General features: G+C 40.8%; 1 protein-coding gene across 1 annotated transcript in view; it reads right to left on the bottom strand.

Annotated features, from left to right (window-relative positions):
- AGBL4 (AGBL carboxypeptidase 4) overlaps positions 1-21,798 on the bottom strand; it is a 1,403,755-nt gene that overhangs the window by 559,227 nt on the left and 822,730 nt on the right. The gene's annotated exons all lie outside the window — the stretch shown is intronic.

Here is a 21,798-nt window from a genome sequence, read left to right as displayed (position 1 = left end):
AGTGCCTCCCCATTAAAAATTTAGGGCAAGATCCAAAGTCTTCACCATAGCCTACTAAGTTCTACATCTGATCCAACTCCTGGCTATTTCTCAGATCTCATTCTTACCACTTGCTCACTGTACTCAGTTACACTGGCCTTCTTGCTTGTTCTCACCTCTGGGCCTCAACTCCATGCTGTTCCCTTTGCCTGGACTGCTCTCCTCTAGATCTTCAGATGGCTCACTCCCTTATTTCATTCAGATTTTTGCCCAGATGTCCCACACTATCTAAAATAACCCTCCTTCTATAACTCCCTATTTCTTCTTACTGTTTTCCTTTTCTTCATGTCACTTACCAGTAGCTGATATCATAGTATATATTTTTTGTTTTTTTTTGTTTTTTTAAATAGATTTATTTATTTTATTTATTTATTTTATTTATTTATTTTTGGCTGTGTTGGGTCTTCGTTGCTGGGCGCGGGCTTTCTCTAGTTGCAGCAAGTGGGGGCTACTCTCCGTTGCGGTGCACGGGCTTCTCATTGTGGTGGCTTCTCTTGTTGCAGAGCACGGGCTCTAGGCACGCGGGCTTCAGTAGTTGTGGCACGCAGGCTCAGTAGTTGTGGCTCGCGGGCTCTAGAGCGCAGGCTCAGTCAGTAGTTGTGCAGGCTCAGCAGCAAGAACTCAGCAGCAGGCTCAGCAGCAAGAACTGCTGCTTTTTTTTTTTTTTTTTTTAGTTGTGGCGCACGGGCTTAGTTGCTCCACGGCATGTGGGATCTTCCCGGACCAGGGCTCGAACCCGTGTCCCCTGCATTGGCAGGCGGATTCTTAACCACTGCGCCACCAAGGAAGCCCCATAGTATATATTGTTTTATTGTGTGTCTCACCCTCTAGAATGAAAGTTTCATGAGTAAAAAGACTTCGTTTTGTTCAAGTTGTATCCCCAGGACCTAGAACAGAATCTAGCACACGGTAAGTGATCAGTAAATATCTATTGACTGAATGCTGTTTCTCCAGAGTCAAATACATATTTAGTGCAAAAAATTTATTAAATGAAAATAGATACGGATACAAAGGGTGTGTGGTACATGAGTGAGATATGTTTTGAGCCAGCCAGACTCAAGACTGCAAGGTTACTTTTTTTCCAGCTTTACTGAGGTATAATTGACAAAATTACAATATATTTAAAGTGTACAACATGATGATTTGATATACGTATACACTGTAAAAGGATTCCTACTATTGAGTTAACTAACACTTTCATCACCTCACATGTGTACATTTTTTTTCTGGTGAGAACACTTAAGTTCTATTCTCTTAGCAAATTGCAATTATACAATACAGTATTATCAGTTAGAGTCAACATGTTATTCATTAGACCCTCAGACCCTATTCATCTTATAATTGAAAGTTTGTACTCTTTTACCAACTTTTCCCTATTTCCCCCAACCCTAACCCCTGGCAACCACTTTTTGAATCTCTGTTTCTATGAGTTCAACTTTTTTTTTTTTTTTCTTAGGATTTCACAAGTGATATCATACAGTATTTGTCTTCCTCTATCTGGTTTATTTTATTTAGCATGCCACTTTTAAAGTCCTATTCAAGGGATGGCAGAGAGTCCAGGTGAGGATGGGTGAGTAGACCAAGGAACAGGCTCACTTTGAAATCCTATCCCTTGCAGTGTGGGCATTATTAGAGAATCCTACCCAGGTAATTGATTCCTTCTTTAAAAATGGTGGAGTTGGGTCTTGCATGATGGAGGAGGGGATGAAATCTCCATTCATCAGATTGCCTTTTCATTTTAGTTCTCAGAATTAGCATTCCTGCCAAGTGGCACCCAGGCTGGGCTTAAACATCTCCAGTGCCTAAAAAGTCACTGTCACATTTACTAAAGTGTTGCCTGCTCCATCAATTCCCCAAAATCATATATTCTCCTTTGACAAATACAAGTGTTAAGCAATTTAAAAAAGGAAAGAAAAGGAAGCCAGTATTTTCAGAGCATCTACTATATGCCAATAATTGTGCTAAATACTTTACTCAACTTTCTATATTTAATCCTCGTAACAACCTGAGATGTAGAAATCATTATCCCCAACTTAGAGATGATATAATGAAAGTCTAGAGAGATGATGGGACTTGCCTAAAATTTAGTACTTGAACTGAGACAATTTCATGCTTTTGTGAAAAAACCAAAACCAAAACTAAGATGAACAAGTAAACAAAACACCACATAGAGGTTAATACTTAAGGTCCCAGCAAGTAACTGGGTGGCATACTCAAACTAGCTAATACAGAAGCAGTTTAAAGCAGGACTATTTTCAAAGGTGGAAGCAGAGTGTAAGAAAACCCAGTACGGATAGTACTGTAGCCAGAGTTGAGACACCACCTAGAGGCAGGAAATGGAAAGGAGAGGGAGAGGGAGTGGTTACCAGACCCTGGAAGTTGAGGGGCTGTGTTGAGAGGACCACTTTACAGCAACTACAACTTCAATCAAGGGACATAGCCAGCTAGTATGTCCCCCTCACATACTGGAGAAATAAATACCACATTACTGCTTCTCCCCCTCTCTCATCTTTTGGTGGTAGCCCTGATTGGCTGAACAGAAACAGAAACCATATGTCAAGGGAGTCTCTTGATGTGATCCATACAGGTCAGCCTGGGGGCGAGGTGGAAGATAGAGCAAAAGGGTAAAGAGAGGAGCAGGTGGGACAAATGGGATATATGCAACATACCCCCAGGAAGAAGGTCATGCAAGCCTTTAAATAAACCTGAATTTGGATTACACTTCATTGTCTAAATTGCCACATTGTATGCTTTAACCTGCCAACTCTTGTTCTGTTCACTATAATGCTCAAAACAAAAGATTCTCCTTAAATGACTGTGATTTTGCAATTACAGCCCAATTTAATAAAAATTATGTGCTTTTTTCATATCAGCTTCTCTGAAAATTCCTCTTTGGTACTTCATGAACATCCCATAGTTCTTTCAGAGCATTTATATATAGCCTTTTTTAATTGTTTCTGTAAAACAATGAGAATTTCATTATTATATTTGAAATTTTAATATAGCCATTATAATGTCAAAGGAAACTTCTCTGAGACACATTCATATATTCATATTAATGGAAGTGCTGTTATAATGTTAATAGAAAAATGGGTTTAATCAATTATTTAATTCATTCATCAACTACATACTACCCCAAAACTCAAGGGAATGTAAAACAAACAACTCATTTAAAACAACAAAACGGATTGCGCTTTAGAAAATTTCAAGATATAGTCAATAATTTTAAATCATTTTAATCTGGAGTGACTAATCACAGAGGAATAGAAAGAGAATGTCATGTGAAAAGGACATAGCCCTTTGAGTTAGAGGGTCCTGGAGTAAAGTCTCAGCTCTACAGTGTACTAGCTGTGATTTTGTGGTGTCTTAAAAGTCTCTGAGCCTATGTTTCTTTGTCTACAAAATGGGTGAAACAATATGTAACTCATAGGGTTGTTTGAGGATTGTGGTAAATAAAATATGCAAAGATTTTATGACAGTGCTTGGCACCTTGAAGATGTTCAGGAAATAGGAGGTATTATCTGTTAGCTTTCATTCTTGACTAGGGCTTCTTTCTGATATCCTTGCCTTCCTTCTCACTTAAGGACCTCTTTGCCTTCACCTCTCATACCCAGAGCCTGAAACCAGCCCTAAGCAAGGAGTCCTTTGCTTTCTCCCCAATGGGCCCTGTCCTATCATTCTTTATTCCCCAGGACCAAGCCACTAGACCCCCATCCTACAAATGTACCTCTTTAAGTCTTAGCACAGAAAAGGAAAAGATAATCAAAGTTTTTTTATGCCTCCAATAGAAGAGAAACCATTCCCCAATTCTGCTGCATCTAAAACCAAGGCAGGGGCAGAGAAGCTGGAGATAGGAAACCTGAAACTTCAATCCAGGAAGGATAATGACCTTTTCCATTGGACCCACATGGCTGGCACAGTCTTTCCCTAGGGAAGTTGGCAGCAAATGAGGTTGGATTGAGAAGCAACATAGGTATTATCATTATTCCAATTTTAGAAGGTAAGAAACAAGGTAAAATTCAAACCAGATTTTGATTAGAGGAAGGACATAGGGGCAGCTGCCAATCATGCTAATCTCTAAGATCCATTGAGCATAACTGAAAGTATAATGAGATGATGGTAACCACTGCATGTAACAGAACTATCCGCTGTGTGGTTGGAAATAAGACCTTGACAAGACGTTGGGGTAGAGATGTGTGTAGGAGAGAAGACTCCCGTGCCTGCACTACAACAGATTTTTACTAATAGGTTAGAGAGGTAAGGTAAGTCCTTAGCTTCAGACTTTCATTTTGCTGAGAGGGTTTGCAAATTTGAAGTCAATGCTGAAATTTTCCAGATAAGAACAGAAGCTATGTCCTGTAACTAGAGGTCTTCCTTCTGTCCTCTTCCCCCATGCAGCACTAAGACTCTTCCCTAAACAGTTAAACAAATATTTAAACAATATCAGATTAGAGGGTTTCCAAGTCATTGGCTAGCTTGAGAAAGCCACACATCTTGTTGTCAGCTATTAAATGATTGAGTTTGAGGCCATCATTTTGTCCCTTCTAACTCAAAATCCAAGTTCTTTTCACCTACCAACTTTGTATATCAAGAAGATTCAGAATCTTAAGATAAAGGATAATGTTCTAAGGGTGGAAACTCAGGAAATAGAGAAAAATAGACTTAGGAGGCAAGTTCAAAACTGATTTGTTGGGCTAATTTTCTTAGGTTCACCTTGAAGTTTTGGCCAATAACAGATCCATCTCTTTATCTAAGCATTCTGTTTGTCCTAAGCACAGAGAACCTTACTGTCTCCCTCACTTCAGTAACCTCAACAAACTTGCCTCAACCTTTCCAGTTAGTTCCTTGAGCCCCATTTTCCTCATCTAAAAAATAGGGAATTATTACATTTTACAGTTATTACAGAGATTAGATTAAATGGATGTAAAGCATCTAGACTATTACCTGAGCAATAAATGGTAGCTGTCATTATCAATTTTGTTTCTCTTTCAAGCAGTATCATCAGACTACCTTAAAATTGTCTATTTTCATATCTGTCTTTCCCACCAGACTGTGAGCAACTCAAGGGCATTGGGGCCCACATCTGCTCACCTCTGTATTCTCAGCACGTGGCACAGAGAAAACGCTCAAATATTTGTCAAAGGAATGAAAGAGTAAATGACTCTCTCCTTCTCCGTACACTCCTCTGACCGCCCAAATGCTTGCAGTCACCTGAATGGCACTTGAAGTTTACTCTGCAGAGGATAGTGGGAAAAGAGGCCCTTTGTAGAGATGACCGTTAAGTTTTGGCCCCCTTTAGGCCCCTTTTCCTTCTTTTGCTCTTATTTCACAGGAAAAGAGATGGGAGGAGACATCAAGGGAAAGGACATCAAATCCGGAAGAGCTTACATGCAATTTGCACTTCTACAGATTGCCCTGAGGACCTTAAATTGCATCTAATTATCACCAGTAATTAGGGCTGCTCTTCAGAGAGGCAAAAAATAGTGTCCTGTAGAGAGCACCCCCTGTTCCTCAAGGACAAATTCAGACGGGACAGATGTCACTCCCCTGCCAGCATCTTCCTCCTGATGAGGAGGCTCCAGTCTGCTTCAGTTACTACCCCAGACACTTACTGCCTGGATCGACAAGATACTAATGACAAGAACAAAACAATGCATCTTGAAAGTGCTCTGAAATTTAAAAACAGCTTTTATTGCCAATATCTTACTAGGTTCTCAAACCAGTCCTGTAACAGAAATAAGATTCATTCATTCATTGTACAATACCATGTGCAACTTATTCTGCTAAGCACTGAAAATACAGTAATAAACACACATATAAAATACCTGCCTTTACAGAATTTGAAGACCCATGTAAGAAGCAGTAAATAAACATGCCATTATAGTCCAGTGTGATCAGGGCTATAATAAAAGTATAGGTAACTATGTTTAAAAAATATATATCCCCATATTACAGAAATGGTTATGTGACCAGGTATCTTGGAGGAGGCAGTATTTGACAATCACTGCAAATGCATGAAAATTAGTAATATTTCCATTGTGAAAATAAGGAAACTGAAGTTCACAGAAGCTAAATAACTTGCTCATGGTTATACAGTAAGTAGTGAAGCCAAAACCTAGGTCCTTCAACTTCAAACCTCTGGCTTGTTCTAAGAGAGCACCTCTATTCAATATAGAATTTGCCTCTACAGCCTTCCTACAAATATTTATCTAGCTTCTGCTTAAATACATTTAGTGACAAAATGTGTATCACCTCGTTAGGTATGCCATTTTATTGTAAGATAGAGCTCGTTTTTTTAAATGTCCTTGCTTAACAGATATAGCAATGGGGGGACTTCCCTGGTGGCGCAGTGGTCAAGAATCTGCCTGCCAATGCAGGGGACACGGGTTCGATCCCTGGTCCGGGAAGATCCCACATGCCGTGGAGCAACAAAGCCTATGTGCCACAACTATTGAGCCTGCGCTCTAGAGCCTGTGAGCCACAACTACTGAGCCCACGTGCCACAACTACTGAAGCCCGCACGCCTACAGCCCGTGCTCCGCAGCGAAGAGTAGCCCCCACTCGCCACAACTAGAGAAAGCCCACACACAGCAAACAAGACCCAATGCAGCCAAAAAATTAATTAATTAATTAAATTTTAAAAAAAAAGAAATAGCAATGGGGAGGAGATACTGTGTTTAGAGAGAGAAAGGGCTTGGACATAGTTGTGGATACAGAACGTTTGACTTTCTGGAGTTTTGTGAACTAGACAGGAAATAAGTGAAAAGAATGGAATAGACCAAGAGTTGACGAGGATGCAGAACAACCAGAATTCTCATACATTGCTGGTAGGGGTATCACTTGGTAGTATTGGCAGTATTTATAAGGTAGAACATATGTGTAGTATGCTGAATGAGGTCCCTCCCCAAGAATGCCCTGAACCTAATCCCTGGAACCTGCAAATGTTACATGATATGGCAAAAAGGACTTTGCAGATATGATTAAGTTGGGGATCTTGAGATGGGGAGCTGATCTTGGATTGTCTGGATGGGCCTGATGTGATCACAAGAGTTCTTATAAGAGAGAGGGCAATGTAAAAACAGGAGCAAAGAGAGATTTGAAGATGCTATGCTGCTTTGATGATGGAGGACGGAGTCATGAGCTAAAAAACACAAAGAATATAGCTCTAGAAGCTGGGAAAGTCATGAAAACAGATTTCCCCTGGAGCCTCCAGGAGGAACCAACATTGCCAACACCTTGATTTTAACCCCATAAGACTCATTTTGGACTTCTTCAGAACTGTAAGAGAATACATTTTTTGTTGTTTTGAGCCACTAAGTTTGTGGTAATTTGTTATAGCAGCAACAGGAAACTAATACAATATGCATAGTCAATGACTGAACACTTCCCCTCTTATATACCCAACGGAAGTACATACATATGTGCACCAGAAGATATATACAATAATTTTCTTAGAATACCATTTGTGACACACAAAGCTAGAAAGCACCACATGCCATCAAAAGTATAATGGATAAATAAATTGTGTAAGTCAGGACAGTAATTATCCTTGGGGGTGGGGAGCATATGGCTTTTGAGATGCTGGTAATGTTGTTTCTAGATCTGGGTGCTGGTTACATAGGAGTGTTCAGACAGGGAAAATTTATCAAGCTGTACATTTATGATATATGTACTCTTATGTTTGTATATCAAGCTTTAATAAAAAGCTTAAAAACAAACCAAAGTTCTGACTCACTGATGCATCTGGACCCTCTGGAGGTCACCTATGAAAGCAAGGCCAATGGGCATTTGCCTAAGGTCCAGTGTTTGAAAACTAGAAAGTCTTGGCTCCTAGCAACTATTTAACAAGGTCTGCTGCTTTTTGGCTTGCAGAAAACTCTTTCATGCCTGTTACTTAAGCACATTCCTATTGTGGACCTCCTGACTCCATGGACATATTATTCTACCTGATTGAAAAATTCAGCATGTTATGTGCCATAATGGAGTTATGTAAGTGCTTCTGCAAGGAAGAGCTTTCTTGTGGTGGAGCAAGCATGAGTCCAGGAGGCAGGAGATGTGGGCTTGGATTCTGGCTCCGTCACTGACCTGCTACAGTATGACAAGTCACTTCACTCTAAGATCCTCTGTAAAATGCGTGGCTATAGGATTATAGTCTGTAAGAATTAAACGTGATACATTACTCCCAGCCCGCTCCATGCCTGGCCCTTAAAGAAGATCAGCATAAATGTGCTGTATCTGAACAAGGAAGATTTCACTTAGGAAGGTATAGGGGAGAGAGGAAGTGGAGTTATGTCTAAGCATTCGCTGTCTGGTCAAACTGGACCAGGAAGACACAAGACAGCACTGGGAATGGTCTCAAAGGCTCAGCTGCTTTAAGGCAGAGCTGTACCAGCCTGAGATGTGAGAATAGATATGAGCTGAGACAGAAAAATGCCAGAAAAGTAACACCAATTATCATCACTAAAGGGAAAAGGTGTGGTATAGTCACAGCAATAGGTCAGAAAGCAGGGATTCCAAGATGCATGTAAGGAATGGAAGTTAGGACAGACCAAGGTGAAAGTTTCAGGCTGTGAACAGCCTCCAGCACTAGAAGTTCACTCCAACCTGGCTAACAGGAGGGTGATCAGAGACTTTAAAGGGGCACTGCTGGACTGGAGAAGCTGGACCTTGAAGGGTTTAAGCAGGGAGGCTTCTCTTTAGCTAAACCCTTCCCAGGTGAGGCTGGGGCTTGGGGCAAACTACCTCTCTCCCACAGATGGCTTTAGGCATTTGCAGATTGAAGAAAAGTTCAAAAATCTATTTTGACACTTGGCAATATGCTACCCAATGGTTTTCTGTTGTGTTCTATGACCTTTCTGCTGTGTGTCTGTTTTGCTATTGATTTTAATTACGGAATATAATTTCCGGTGTGAGTACTCAGGCAGCTCCAGCAGGCCAAGCTCCTGCCAGAGCCTCCCAGAGGAAGGCAAATGGAAAAGCAGTATGGCTGAGAGCTGCGTGACACTCCTTACAAAGGACACAATGGGTTCTTTTCATGTAAATGTCACTGCTGCGGTCTGATGCTTCTTTGCCAACCCACTAAGCTCAAGGGGGAATGGGATGTGGAAACAGAAATACTCGCCAGTTGCTGGGCTCATTTCAACAAAGAACAAAGGAACTTGCAAAGCACAGCCTCAAACCAGGTATATGGTGTGCCTAAACTGTGAGAGAGGCAGCCAACTTTCCAAAAGTTCAGGTCCGAAAACAATACCAGTAGATGGGTCAAACACATTTTACCCTCTTGAGGCAAAGTGTATAGTGCAGAGTCATGGAGTGTGAATCTGGAGACTTGAGCTCTAGTCCCAGCTTTATTGTTAACTACCTACAGGACCTTAAGCAAGGCACTGAATGTCTCAGGCACTAATCTCCTAACCTGCAAAATCAGATGATTTGATTCAATAACTGTCTCTCCTGTGCTAGACATTGTGCTATGTGGCTTCATTTAATCAGCAGAACAACCCTGCCAGGAAAATATTATCCAAGTTCCCTGGGGCAGGAAGTGTCTCTTTTATTGCACTTATCTCTCCTTTCTATAATTTACGTAATGCCTGCCTCTCACCCTAGATTGTGACACCTTCACTGCAAAACTGGGCTGATTTAACCTTGTGTCCCTAGTGTCCAGGACCTGTCAGAGTAAGGCACAGGCAAGAACAACAGGGGTTGTTTGAGATTAAAGTCCAACTGACTTTTGACTTCACTAAACACAACCCAGCAGTAGAAAGTTGTGTGAAGGTTTCCCTGTGCTTTTGGCTTTTTTGATAACAGAGCAGCAAGACCTGTCTCTTTCACACACACACATACACACACACACATACACACACACACACATAGTCATTCTAGAGTGTGAGCAGGAACAGTCCAGGGTCTGTTGGACAAGGTCAGGACTGATAGTGTTGGGAACTGTGTGCAATTTGAGGGGACCTTGTTCATGGACCCATGAAGCAGAAACTGAAATAGAGATTAGCACACAGGATGTTTAAGGAGTGCCGCTGGGATCAACACCTGTAGAAGGGAGAGGATGGAAGAAGGAGTAAGTGGAGGGAAAAATGAGCTGTGATGCAAGCCCAAGGGTGGCCTCAGCTACATCTCTGGGAGGCTCTGGAGCTACAACGGCCTTTCAGAGTTGTCCCAAGTTGGGCCTGCACAGTCAGTCTCTGGGTGTGGAATCCCCAAGCAGAAGCATGACTTTGGGCTGGGCATCTCTCTGTAGCTGAGGTAATCCCTGAAGGGGCTTACAGCTGATAACTGCCTTCGGTGAGCATTCCCAGGAGCTAGGGCAGTAAGTCTTCCTTGAAGGGGAATCTGGGTGGTGCATCAATGTTTACAATAGACCTCAAGGGCATCAAGGTTGACTGGCAAAGGGTCAAGAGGCATAAAGTTCTGGCAAGACCGGACAGCTGGTGGAGAGGGATAAGAGAACATAAGCCAGGGTAGAAGTCAGGTCAAGCACCCTGGGGTCCTGGAGGTGGCATGACAGGGCCAGCGATCAGAAATCCAAGCTGGCGTTGGCTCAAATCCAGGGAGTCAGGCAATGTTCACAGGGTCAGGCAGGGCTCGACAGACACAGCAGACACAGTTTCAAAGCCAGCAGCTAAAAGAGTTCCAGGAAGTAACACTTAGGAATTGGGAAAGAAGGAAACTACTATTTATTGAGTTTCCACTCTGTGCTAGGCATTTTACTTAGTTTATCTCCCTTCATCCTAATAATTCCAAGTTAGGATGTTATATTCTATCATGTTACAGATGAAGATGCTGCGGCTTAAAACATTTCATAAGATGTCTTAATCAGTACGTAGTAGAGCTGACATTCAAATCCAAATTGCTGAAACTGAAAGCACCAGGACCCAGGGCAGTGCGAGCTTCCTATGTATGAGCTACCCAAGGCCTGGCGGAAAGAAGACTCAGAGGCCTATAGGTTCTGTGTGACATTGGGTGAATCATCCATCTTTGGAGTCTCAGTTTTCTAATTTTTCAAAAGAAAACAATGAATGAATAAAAAGTTCATTAGAACTTTTATTATCTATCAATATATGAATCTAATGATACCAGCACATGCTTCCAAATAAGCCTACTCTATATAGGAAAATGGCTAAGAGCATGGGTTTTGGAGCCAGAGAGACCTGGGTTCAAATCCTGACTTCTTGAAAATGTGAAAATTTGGAGGTGTGTGTGTGTGTGTGTGTGTGTGTGTGTGTGTTTGAGGTGAGATATTTTAGAAACATCTAGAAAAGTATGAGAGAAATAGAGTTCAGAGGGAGTTCCATTTGCAGTTTAAGTCTTAGAAACAAACTTCCTCTGAGCAGCTCCCATAACAACAACTTGGTTCTTGTGGATTGTGAACAAGAATTAAGAATTCCCATATTTCCCCACGAGAGGACTCACCAGTTAACTAAGAACCTGGCTGGGAGTTTGTTAGTGAGAGGTCCTCATGGCAGGGGCAGACTCCCTGAGACAGACCATACAAGAGGGAATATGAAACTGTGTCCTCCAGAGAGGACATCCAGGCCTGGATCAAGAGAGAGAGAGAACAAGGATACCAGCAATAGGTTTTAGGAGCATATGCTTCTATGGAATAAATATTTGTATCCCCTTCAAAATTCATATGTCGAAGCCCTAATCCCCAGTGTGACGATATTTGAGGTAGGGTCTTTGGGAAGAAATTAAGTCATGAGGATCAAGCCTTCATGAATGTTTTTAGTGCCCTTATAAAAAGAAACATGAGAGAGACAACCTCTCTCTCCACCACGTGAGCACACAGTGAGTTGGTAGCCATCTGAAAACCAGGAAGTGGGCCCTCACCAGAAACTAAATCAGCTAACACCTTGATCTTGGACTTCTAGCCTCAAGAACCGTGAGGAAAAAATATCTGTTGTTTAAGCTACCCAGTCTATAGTATTTGTTACAGCAGCCCAAGCTGACTAAGACAGATACCCGCAGAAGGGCTGGTATACCTCAGTGGCCTTCTGTGTGAGGAGAAACCCACACTAGCCATGCCACAGCCAAGATCAAGTAGGATCCAGAAAACATCTTGTGGATACAAAACTCGAGTGTCCCTTTCTTTCCACTAGGTCAGTATTGCCAGATATTATTTTTGAAGGGAGGAGGAGAGCAGGGGAGGGAAGCAGAAATCTGAGAGACCAGGCAATTTCACCCAAAGAGCAACACATATATAAAGGAACAGTTTGGTCATGACACAGGACTAAATTTACTGGTTAGGAATAAAATTTAGCATAACTACTATTTTTTTCAAGATTCCACACACATGGGAACTCCTGAGGAAGGCCAGAGCTACTTTGCAGAAAGGGAGATACTATATTTTGTCTGCGTGGAGAGAGTAAAATGTCTGTACCCATTATAATAATTTATTAAAATTGTATTTGTGCTTTCTAATTTCACAGTATTAGACTGTCTCTTATTCACTATCATATCTCTAATGCCTGTACAGTTATTGACACATAATAGGATTTTAGCAAGCAGTCGTTGAATCAATTTAATAAATGAAACAATCCATTTTGAAAAGTGAGTTTCACAACCCCCCTGTGAAGTAAATATTATTATAACACCCATTATACAGATGAGAAAATCAAGGCTCAGAAAGGTTGAGTTGTTGAAAGCTATATACAACTTGTTTTATAAGTTGTATTGAACCTATGTCTTCTGACTCCAAGGTCATTTGCTGTTTCCACTGAAACAGGATTCTATCACTCATTCTCACCTCACTCCCATGTGGACCACAAACCCACTGCTAAGATGTTAAAGGACATGAAAAGATTTTTCTAAGATCCACTCTAGGTCTAGGGTCCTATCCACCAACTCATGAGTCAGATCCTTGTTCTGTCATGAGCACCTGTGGTCAGCAGTTTTCAGATATTCATGTCTGATATAAATTTCTACATGGCTCAGTTTAAGAATGCACAAGCCACCTACTTGGCTCTGACTTTCTGCTTACCCAGTAAAGCCAGTTATCTCTTAGCATTTTCAGTTCCTTTTAGTTCTAACGCAACAGTTTCTGGTTTTCTTGGGGGGGAGGGCACAAGATTGAGATCTCAGGAATACAGTCCACTGTTGGAGGCTTATGGTTTCTCTCTCCCTGTTTATAGCAATGCTCTTTGCAAAACAGAGAAAGAGGTCCTTGTACCCTGGTCTCTTGGGATGATGCATGCACAGTACTGCAAATATTTCCAGATAGGTAAGAGGGTCAAAGGTAACACTGAAGCCCAGGTTGAGGGATTAGATGTTGAAAAGAGAATATAAGAAAAGGCTTGGGAACAGTTCTGAAAGGTGAAAACTTAGAATGTTAAAGTGACAAAGACCTCAGAAATCACCTGGCCCATCTGTGCAGTTGGGGAAACCACAGACCAAAATGCAGAAAAGATTTTTCCAATGTCATGAAGTTCTAAGACATGATGGCTTAGCCTTTAAAAAGCCAAGATTCTGACATTCCTCCACTCCCAAGCCTCAACCTCACATCTCCATGTTCATTTCCTAGCACAAGGCCCTTCATCTAGGAGGTTCCCCCCAAATCTTTGTGGAATCAATAATTGGCACTTGTTTCACTAAGAATATTCTACACCCTCCATTTCAAAGCCCAGGGAAATTAAGGTAAAAAATTTAAGCCACTTGACAATGGTCACCCAGCAAAGCATGCTATATTTGACTGATGTCCTTCTGACTTCTACTCTTTGGACCCCAAAATCTCTGCCATTCACCTATGTATGAGGCAAATTCATTGCAATCTCCCTTCCACTGAAAACAAAAATGTGTTGACTCTCTATTACTTAAAGGATAAAGTCTGAACTTGGCTTTCAAATACCTCAATAACTTAGACCAAAACTAATCTAGGCCCTCACCATTTCACTGATCCATGTTCAACCTACTGGGAATTCCTCACTACATGAACAGGCACTGGCGCATCTCCAGGCCATTTTCATCCTGATTCCTCCTACCCTCCGCCTTAAGCACTCTCTCTCTCTTCATCTGCTAAACAGTTCTCATTCTCTAAGGCTAAGCTCAAATGCTTCCTGCTCTGGAAGGCATTTTCTGAGTCCTTGTGATACAGTTCAATGTTCGTTTCTCTCTGTCTCCGTATCACCCTGTGCTTGGCTTATGGCATTGTAAGCCTTTTTAAAAGTATCCTGTGATCTATATTTGAATCCTACATTTGCCTGGATCACCTTGACAGCAGAGTATGATTCATTTTTTTAAGTAATGAACATCATCATACATGAAATGGAGAAGCAGGTATAATTATTTTATTTCATAGGTCAAGAAGGTGCAGAAAAGCCAAAGGATATAGACAATGCTTAATAAAATATTTGCTCTCATTTCCCCTTCATTTCATTTGATACTAACCCCTTGGATCTTTGCCTCCACTTTACAATGGAAGATGAGTGGGGAATCATAAAATTTAAGTAACTTGACCAAGGTTACAGAGTTTAAACAAGGCAGAGCTGGGATTCTACCAAGGTCTTCTGAATCCAAGTCCAAGAGCTCTTCTGTTGCACTTCTGTTGCCTCCCATCTATTCACCCCAAACCTCCAAGCTACAAGAAGAAAGCTCAGGGAACTCCAAATCTTTTCTCCTATGGTAGGCCACTCTAAATCTAAGTGGGCTTCAGAAGGCCCTACAGAAATAAGTACAGTTTTTATAGTTTTGCAATGACCAAATATTTGCCTCCAAATATGGCTACAATTGTTTTTCCTGTCAACTGCATAATAAAAAGTACCACAGACTGCTCTGCTTACCAATTCAATAATCCCATACAATAATCCCCCTGGAGCTGGAGGACCATATCACATTTCTTATGTGGAAAATGAGCTGTCTGCCAGCAATCTAAATTTCAATCTCCAGCCCAGACCTTCTGCCTCAAACCAGTATTAAATATTTTGCTGATGTGAATTTGTAATTTTAAGTAGAATGCCTTTTACCAGACCCAGAGCAGATATTATGCATTTATTTATGTATTTATTTATTTTGGGCATTGACATTAAGATTATAGTGATCTACCATGCCCTAAATGGCTTGATGTAAACAAATGCTGCCAGGTGACAAGAGGGGGTGGCCTTTGCAAACTTTCTTTGGATGGGGAGAGTGCACGATCTCAGAATTATATTCCCAAGAGCCTCTCCAAGAACAGTGTTGGTGAATAGCCAAAATTCACACGGCACAAGGCTTTTATAAGAGGCCTCTGAGAGCTTGCAGGATTATAGAACCTTGGCACTAAATGTGTTCTTACAAATCCATCCATGCCTCACCAATTGCAGGTGCAGAAAGTGAATTGCCGAAAGAAACAGTTTGCCTAAGGTTATACAATGAGTTGATAGAGAGCTAAATCCAGATATCCTGATATCTTGGTTCCAACACCATCATCTTTTCACTATACTTTACGGGAAAAGACAGGAGCATGTTAGCATAATGGTAATAAGTACAAACATTGGAGTTAGTGGATCTATGTTTGCATCCTGCCTTTGCCACTCTGTAGCTGTGTGACATGGGAAAGTTCTTCAGTCAGTCTCTAAGCGTCAGTTTCCTCACCTGTAAAGTGAAGTAATATAGATCCTTACTTCATATGAGTACCTAATTCATAGAATTACTATGAGGACAAAATGTGTAAATGTATGGAACTCTTAGCACAATGTCTTACACAATAAGTTCTCAATAAACTTTCATTTTTGTGATGGTAATTCTGTTGCTGCTACATTCTTTTTCTTTTTATGTCTTGAATAACTCTAAGAGCAAAATTAGAAGTACTGGCTATTTCTCCTTTGTATAGAAAGGACAACTGAATACAAAAACCCCTTTAAAATGGAGGGAGGGTCTAATTATCATCCTTTAAGTGAGAAGCAGTAAATATATTTTGAAAACATATCACTCACCACTTTATCTAGGGATTCAACTTGCCTAACCACAATGGATTCAAAATACCTCTTTCTTTGGGAGGGCTTCCAGTGCTGCCTGACTGCTCTCAGAGCATTTCTGATAGACTAGAGAACTATATAACATCCCTGAGATAGCCGTAACAATGGGTAATGGGTGTTTCCAGCTAGTTTTCTCTTGGATACCCAAGTTTTTACTACTAAAAGGGTTTTATCTTCTCACTTAAATTACACACACAACCTCACAATTGTTCCTCACTCAAATCACTAGAAGTAATACCAATGATTCCTAGAACATACATTTTTATTTGTCTCTATATTCCAGCATTCAGGGCCCATTTTTGAGTGTGTTCCTAGTGCATACCTTTTGAATGAATGAAGAGTGCTAGCATAAAGTTTAGTCCTAAGAGAAGCAGTGTGTAAGATACTGCTTGGGGTGGCAACTGAATTCCCAGTGATTTTGCATGCCTTGGAAATGGCTCCAATGTCTAGGGATGGGCATATGGCCTTGTCTACTTAACATGGTTTTCTCCCTGGACATAGCTCATAGATCATGGCATGTCAGGACAATTAGAATCTCTTTCTGGGAGATTTGAAACTGGAAATGGAGAAACAAGACTGGTTTTGTTGACACTGAGTCATATTCATGTTAATACCTGATTAGACATTCCTTGAATTTTACTGCTTCGATTCCCCCAAGTGATGCTGAAGAATTCCTCAAGTCTTTGTTATTCAACTTTTCTATAAATACTACGAAATACCTCAGTATCCTTCCAATGATACCATTGGAAGGAAACATCTTGAGAAGGCAACTGCCTTATTTTGGAAAAAATACTATGATAAGCTAATTGGGGATAGAAGATAAGATTGTAAGGTCATGAGCTTCAACTGGTGACAAGGAAACAAACTCTGGAATTCTTGTAATTTATAAAAAATGAATTGGAATCTAAAGATGGGACAAATAGATAATAAAGGAAAGGGAGTAGAGAGATGAATTAAGATATCTATATATCTATACGTATAGATATATAAGGATTATGATATGGGGAAGATGAAGCCCAAATTAGTAGAAAAAGCTAAAGATCTTTTAAGAACAGGTGTGACTAATATTAAAGTTAGGGTTTTCTTTGAGTTGCTGTTACATAAATTCTTTTCATCTCCCCAAATCTTCAGGAAAATTTAATCCACATACAAAAGTTTTATATATTAGGTTAATTTTTTTGAATGTGCTATATGTGTGTGTATGTGTGGACATGCATGAATACACATGTGTGTGTATGTTGGGGTACGTGTGTGTGTGTGTGTGTGCGTGTGTGTGAATTTAGGTATATCCAGGAGAGGAGCTGAGTTCCTTGTCTGAGTCCATAAGGACATTATACGCAGGACAACAAGATGAACCATAAACTGAACTAATTCAGAGAGCTTGGAGACAATAACTCAGAATACCAAAACTCATCCCAACCCACAAGAAACTCTGGGAGAGATTGAGAGGAACGTAGAGCTTCCACTGCACATGGGGTGGGAGCTTTCAGTTAATTTCATATGAATCTCAAACAACAGGACACCACAGCTGACATCTAATTTGCATAGTTTGGACAGATCATCTTGGCAGGTTATCTCTTTTTGCTGCATTTCGTTAGTCCAGTCAAGACTAGTACCCAGGGCTCTTGGCTTTTAACCCTCTATACTGTGAGAAAGTTGGAGCCGATGGTCTATTCCACAGCTACTTCTCTGATACCAGATTTTTAGTATCAGTTATCCAGATATTTACCCAAAGATACCCTTAGTCCTCAGGTCCTTTAGCTCCCTCTCCTCTCAGGGCCCACATGACCCACAGGACTACTCAGGAGCAGGGCATGACCACCAGTTCTCGGGTGACCTGAGACTCCATACCCCCAAAGATTCAGAGCATGAAGTTGCTTGCATCACAGATTTGCCTGAAAATAAATCAAAGGCAGCAGTGGAGGGTGAATTAACATTTTGTGTTGGGAATGGACAGAAGCCCTTGAAAATGATGCCATGAATGCATATTTGATGATTCACAAAGGAAGTTGTGATCTATGTTAATAAAGCACATTATAACTGAAAAAAAAATTATCCAGATATTATCCATTCATTTATTTGTTCATGCATCACTCATTCAACAAATATTTATTGACCATCTATTATGTGTTAGCCACTATTCTTGATGCCTGAGATACATCAGTGAACAAAAACACAGCAAAATCTCTGCCGTTCCATTCTGGGACACCAGATTTTTAATAACAGGAAGTTTCTGTACACTTCAAAAAGAATGAAAGTAGAAAATAGAAAAGCAGATAAGGGGAAGGGGAAAGGTGAGGAAGCTCTGTTTGAGAGCACAGTGGCTTTTCTGGTCATTGCAAACAAGAAGAACAGAGCACCCTCTCTAGAGTTGCCAAGCCATCAGGGAAACTACTTTCTGCCAGTAGTTTTGCAAGTATGGGGCCCAGCACTGCTACCAGGGTGAGCAAAGCTTGCTGGAAGGCTTCATCTCTCTGCACTGCCTCTCCCTGAGAGGACACCCAGGGTTACTGACAAAACAGTGAATGATTTCTTAGTAGAATACAGTCAGCAGAGACAGAGGTTATGGTGTAATTAACATAACATGAATTTTTAAATATCCCAGGTAAGGGCTGCTAGCAGGAGATAGGCCAGACACAGAGAAGGAGTGAGAGCCCAGCAGAAGCTTGCTGCACTCTTTACCCTAGAGAATTTGTTAAGGCTCTAACCCTGAATCAAGTGGGTATGGTGAAGAGCAGCAGACTGGGAGCCAGGAGAAATAAACCTGATTCTACCAAGAACTCACTGCGTGACCTTGAGCAAGTTCCACCCCCTCTCTGAGCTCTTAGTTCCCTATCGGAGAAATGAGGGGGTTAGATTGAATATTCTTAAGAATAAATGATCTTGTAGACCAGGGCTTTCAAACATAGCATTATAATTTTTAAACAAAGCCTTCAATTCCAAAAAAAAACACTAACATAAAGCCCTATATCTCAAGCAATGAAAAGCAGAACTGCTCTAAGAGTAGTAGGGGGTGGGAAGCAGATAAGAACCCACCTTCTCTTCTCCCTTTGGCAGAATTACCTTTTGCTTCCCTTGATGTGGGGAGGAGAGTCTCCAGTCATCTTGGCTACACACCCCCTGCTCTCTGAGGAGACAGCTGCCATGGAAGCCATCACCCACGGTAAATCCAGCACTAGAGACCACTGCCCTCCTCAACTGAAAGGTCATTGGGGATCATCCCACCATACCTTACTTATGGATTTCCCTCAGTCCCTCACTGCTACAGGTCCAGACCTCCTCTGGTACCTGTCCTCACCTGATCACTCCTCTCCATTCCCACCTCCCCTAATCCAACCGAAGCTCTCACTCTCTCCTCCCTTCTTTCCTCTCAAACACTGTTCACTCTGAGAAATGAAATAATAGTGCCCATCTCATAGGGTAGTTTTATGAATGAAATTAATATATGTTAATACTTAGTACAGTGCTTGGCATATACATATTATTTAAGTATTCTTTATTATTGTTTTTGTTCATCCTATTGTTGTTGTTAACAGTATTACATAAGTGCCATGGCTTATACTTTGGTGAATCACTAGATTCACTAATCTTGCTTTACCTATCAACAGCCTCAATTTTTGCCTCACTGGTTCCTTCCCTCCCCACATACCTTCTAGCTTCTTTCTTAGTGATTTCCACATTCATGCAGATGATCCATTCAACATCGTGGCTTTTTTCATCAATGCTGTACCCTGAGCATACAGAACAATGCCTGGCTCATGGTTTATACTAAATAAATACTTTTTGAATGAATAAAAAGGATCTCACCAATCTTTTTTTCCTCTCCACTTCACCACCCCTTGCCACCACCATCTTTCTCTCAGATACACACGCACACACAAACACATACACATACACTCTACCCTACCTACAATATCAAATGTCCACATCATATTCTCTAACTGCAAATTTCAAGCTAATTTTCTAAAGCATTTACTTTACTATCATTCTTTGAAGTCCAATCCACTGATCCTCCTACTTTATTGTTATCCACTCCCTTCCTGCTTTCTCCTCCCATGTCCAACATTATAATTATGTCTTCACAAACACCTTCAATCCCCTTGTCTCCATCTATTTTTTTTCTCATGTGGCAAAACCTAAACACAGAATGAACTCTTCTACCCAATAGTTGCACTTATACAGGCCCCAAGTAACTGGAGAAAATCACATACCTAGGTAAAATGACTGCACTTTCAATTCATGCAGCTGTTATCACTGCCTAGCAATTCTACAAGGTTATTCTGGTAAGTAGGTTTCTTATTTTTGCCCTGGGGGGGGGGGAAATTAGAAGTTCAGACCTTCTTCTATCTCTTGGAAACCGTTATTCTTTTTCCCTTACCATCATTCTTAGAGGATAATCTCATCTAATGCTTTCTATTTTAGAAACCATCAGACAGGCGCATCCTCATACTCCCACAACCAAAATTAGAAACCCATGCCTAGGTTTCTTTCTATAATCCCATTACCGTGGATGAAGGTGTCCTTCTTCCTAACAAAAGCCTTCAGCATGTCCTCTGGATCCCATTACTCTCACTTTCTCAAGGACTGCACTCTTGTTCATCTCCTATGTCTCCTACATCATCCATCCTGCTTTCTCCCTGGATCGTTACCATTAGCAAATAACTGCTACCCCATGATTCCACATTCCATCCACCATCAGCTCCTGCCCATTTCTCTGATCCTCTTCTTGGCCATACTTCTGCATGTGCATGCTGCCAGCACCTCATATTCTTCAATGACAATTCAGTTCACTCTACTCTTGCTTTTCCCCTTACTTCTGGCCACTTATTTTATGATTTCTATGTGGTACCCTTCTCTTCTGTCCATCCTCTAAATATTGAAATTCCCTAGGTTTTGACCCTATACAACCTTATTCTTTTTTTCCCCACCTTTCTTCCTAGGCTTTTCTCCTGCAAATACAGGCATTATCTATATGCTAACAAGTCTCAATATGCGTCTCTAGCCCAAACTTCTCCTTTGGACTCCAGCCTTGTATATCCAAAAGACTACTATATATTTTCCCTTAGAGACCTCATGGGTACCTAAAACTTGACATTTTGAAAACAAACATGACAAATCCCCTATTCCACTCACATTCCTCACCTTTCAAAATTCCCCAATGCAGTCAATGGCAGTAATATTCAACCAGTTGCCCAAGCCAGAAACCTGAACTCAATCTTTATTCCTCACTCTCCCTTTATTCACAGATATAATTAATCTTTCAATAATCTAACTTCCAGTACACATCTGTGAAATAAAATTTATATTTTATGGCATGAGAAGAAAAATTTAAACAGAAAAAATTTTCTCTTCCCTTTGGCTCCCTCTCTCCCCTCTACTGTGCATTATGTAATCTGCATTGTGCATCAACCATCAGTAGAAATACCTGCTCAACCATAAAGAGCAACATTCTCCTAGCATCAACAAGACAACTCCTTAAAAGATAACACACCTTCTTGATCTTGTAAGGGGCCACTATGATGCATAGATCTGGATTGTGTAAACTGTCAATAATACGTCATTTAATGCACAGCCCTCTGTCTCAAAAAATTTATATAACTGTGCCTTGACTTCCAAAGGGCAGAACAGTTCTCGGAGCTTTCTGAGCTGCTGCTCCCAGGTTATAATCCTCAATTTGGCTCAAATAAAATTTTCCATTTCTTTCTTAGATTGACTGATTAATTTTCATCAATTCATCTCAAATCCTTTAACTTCTTTCATTTCTATTGCCACCCATCCTAATCCAAGCCCTTATTATCTCACT

Source organism: Eubalaena glacialis, chromosome 3, assembly GCF_028564815.1.
Source record: "Eubalaena glacialis isolate mEubGla1 chromosome 3, mEubGla1.1.hap2.+ XY, whole genome shotgun sequence".
Lineage (NCBI taxonomy): Eukaryota > Metazoa > Chordata > Mammalia > Artiodactyla > Balaenidae > Eubalaena > Eubalaena glacialis.
The sequence above is the reverse complement of the archived record's forward strand: the minus strand, read 5'-3'. Positions and strand labels throughout refer to the sequence as shown.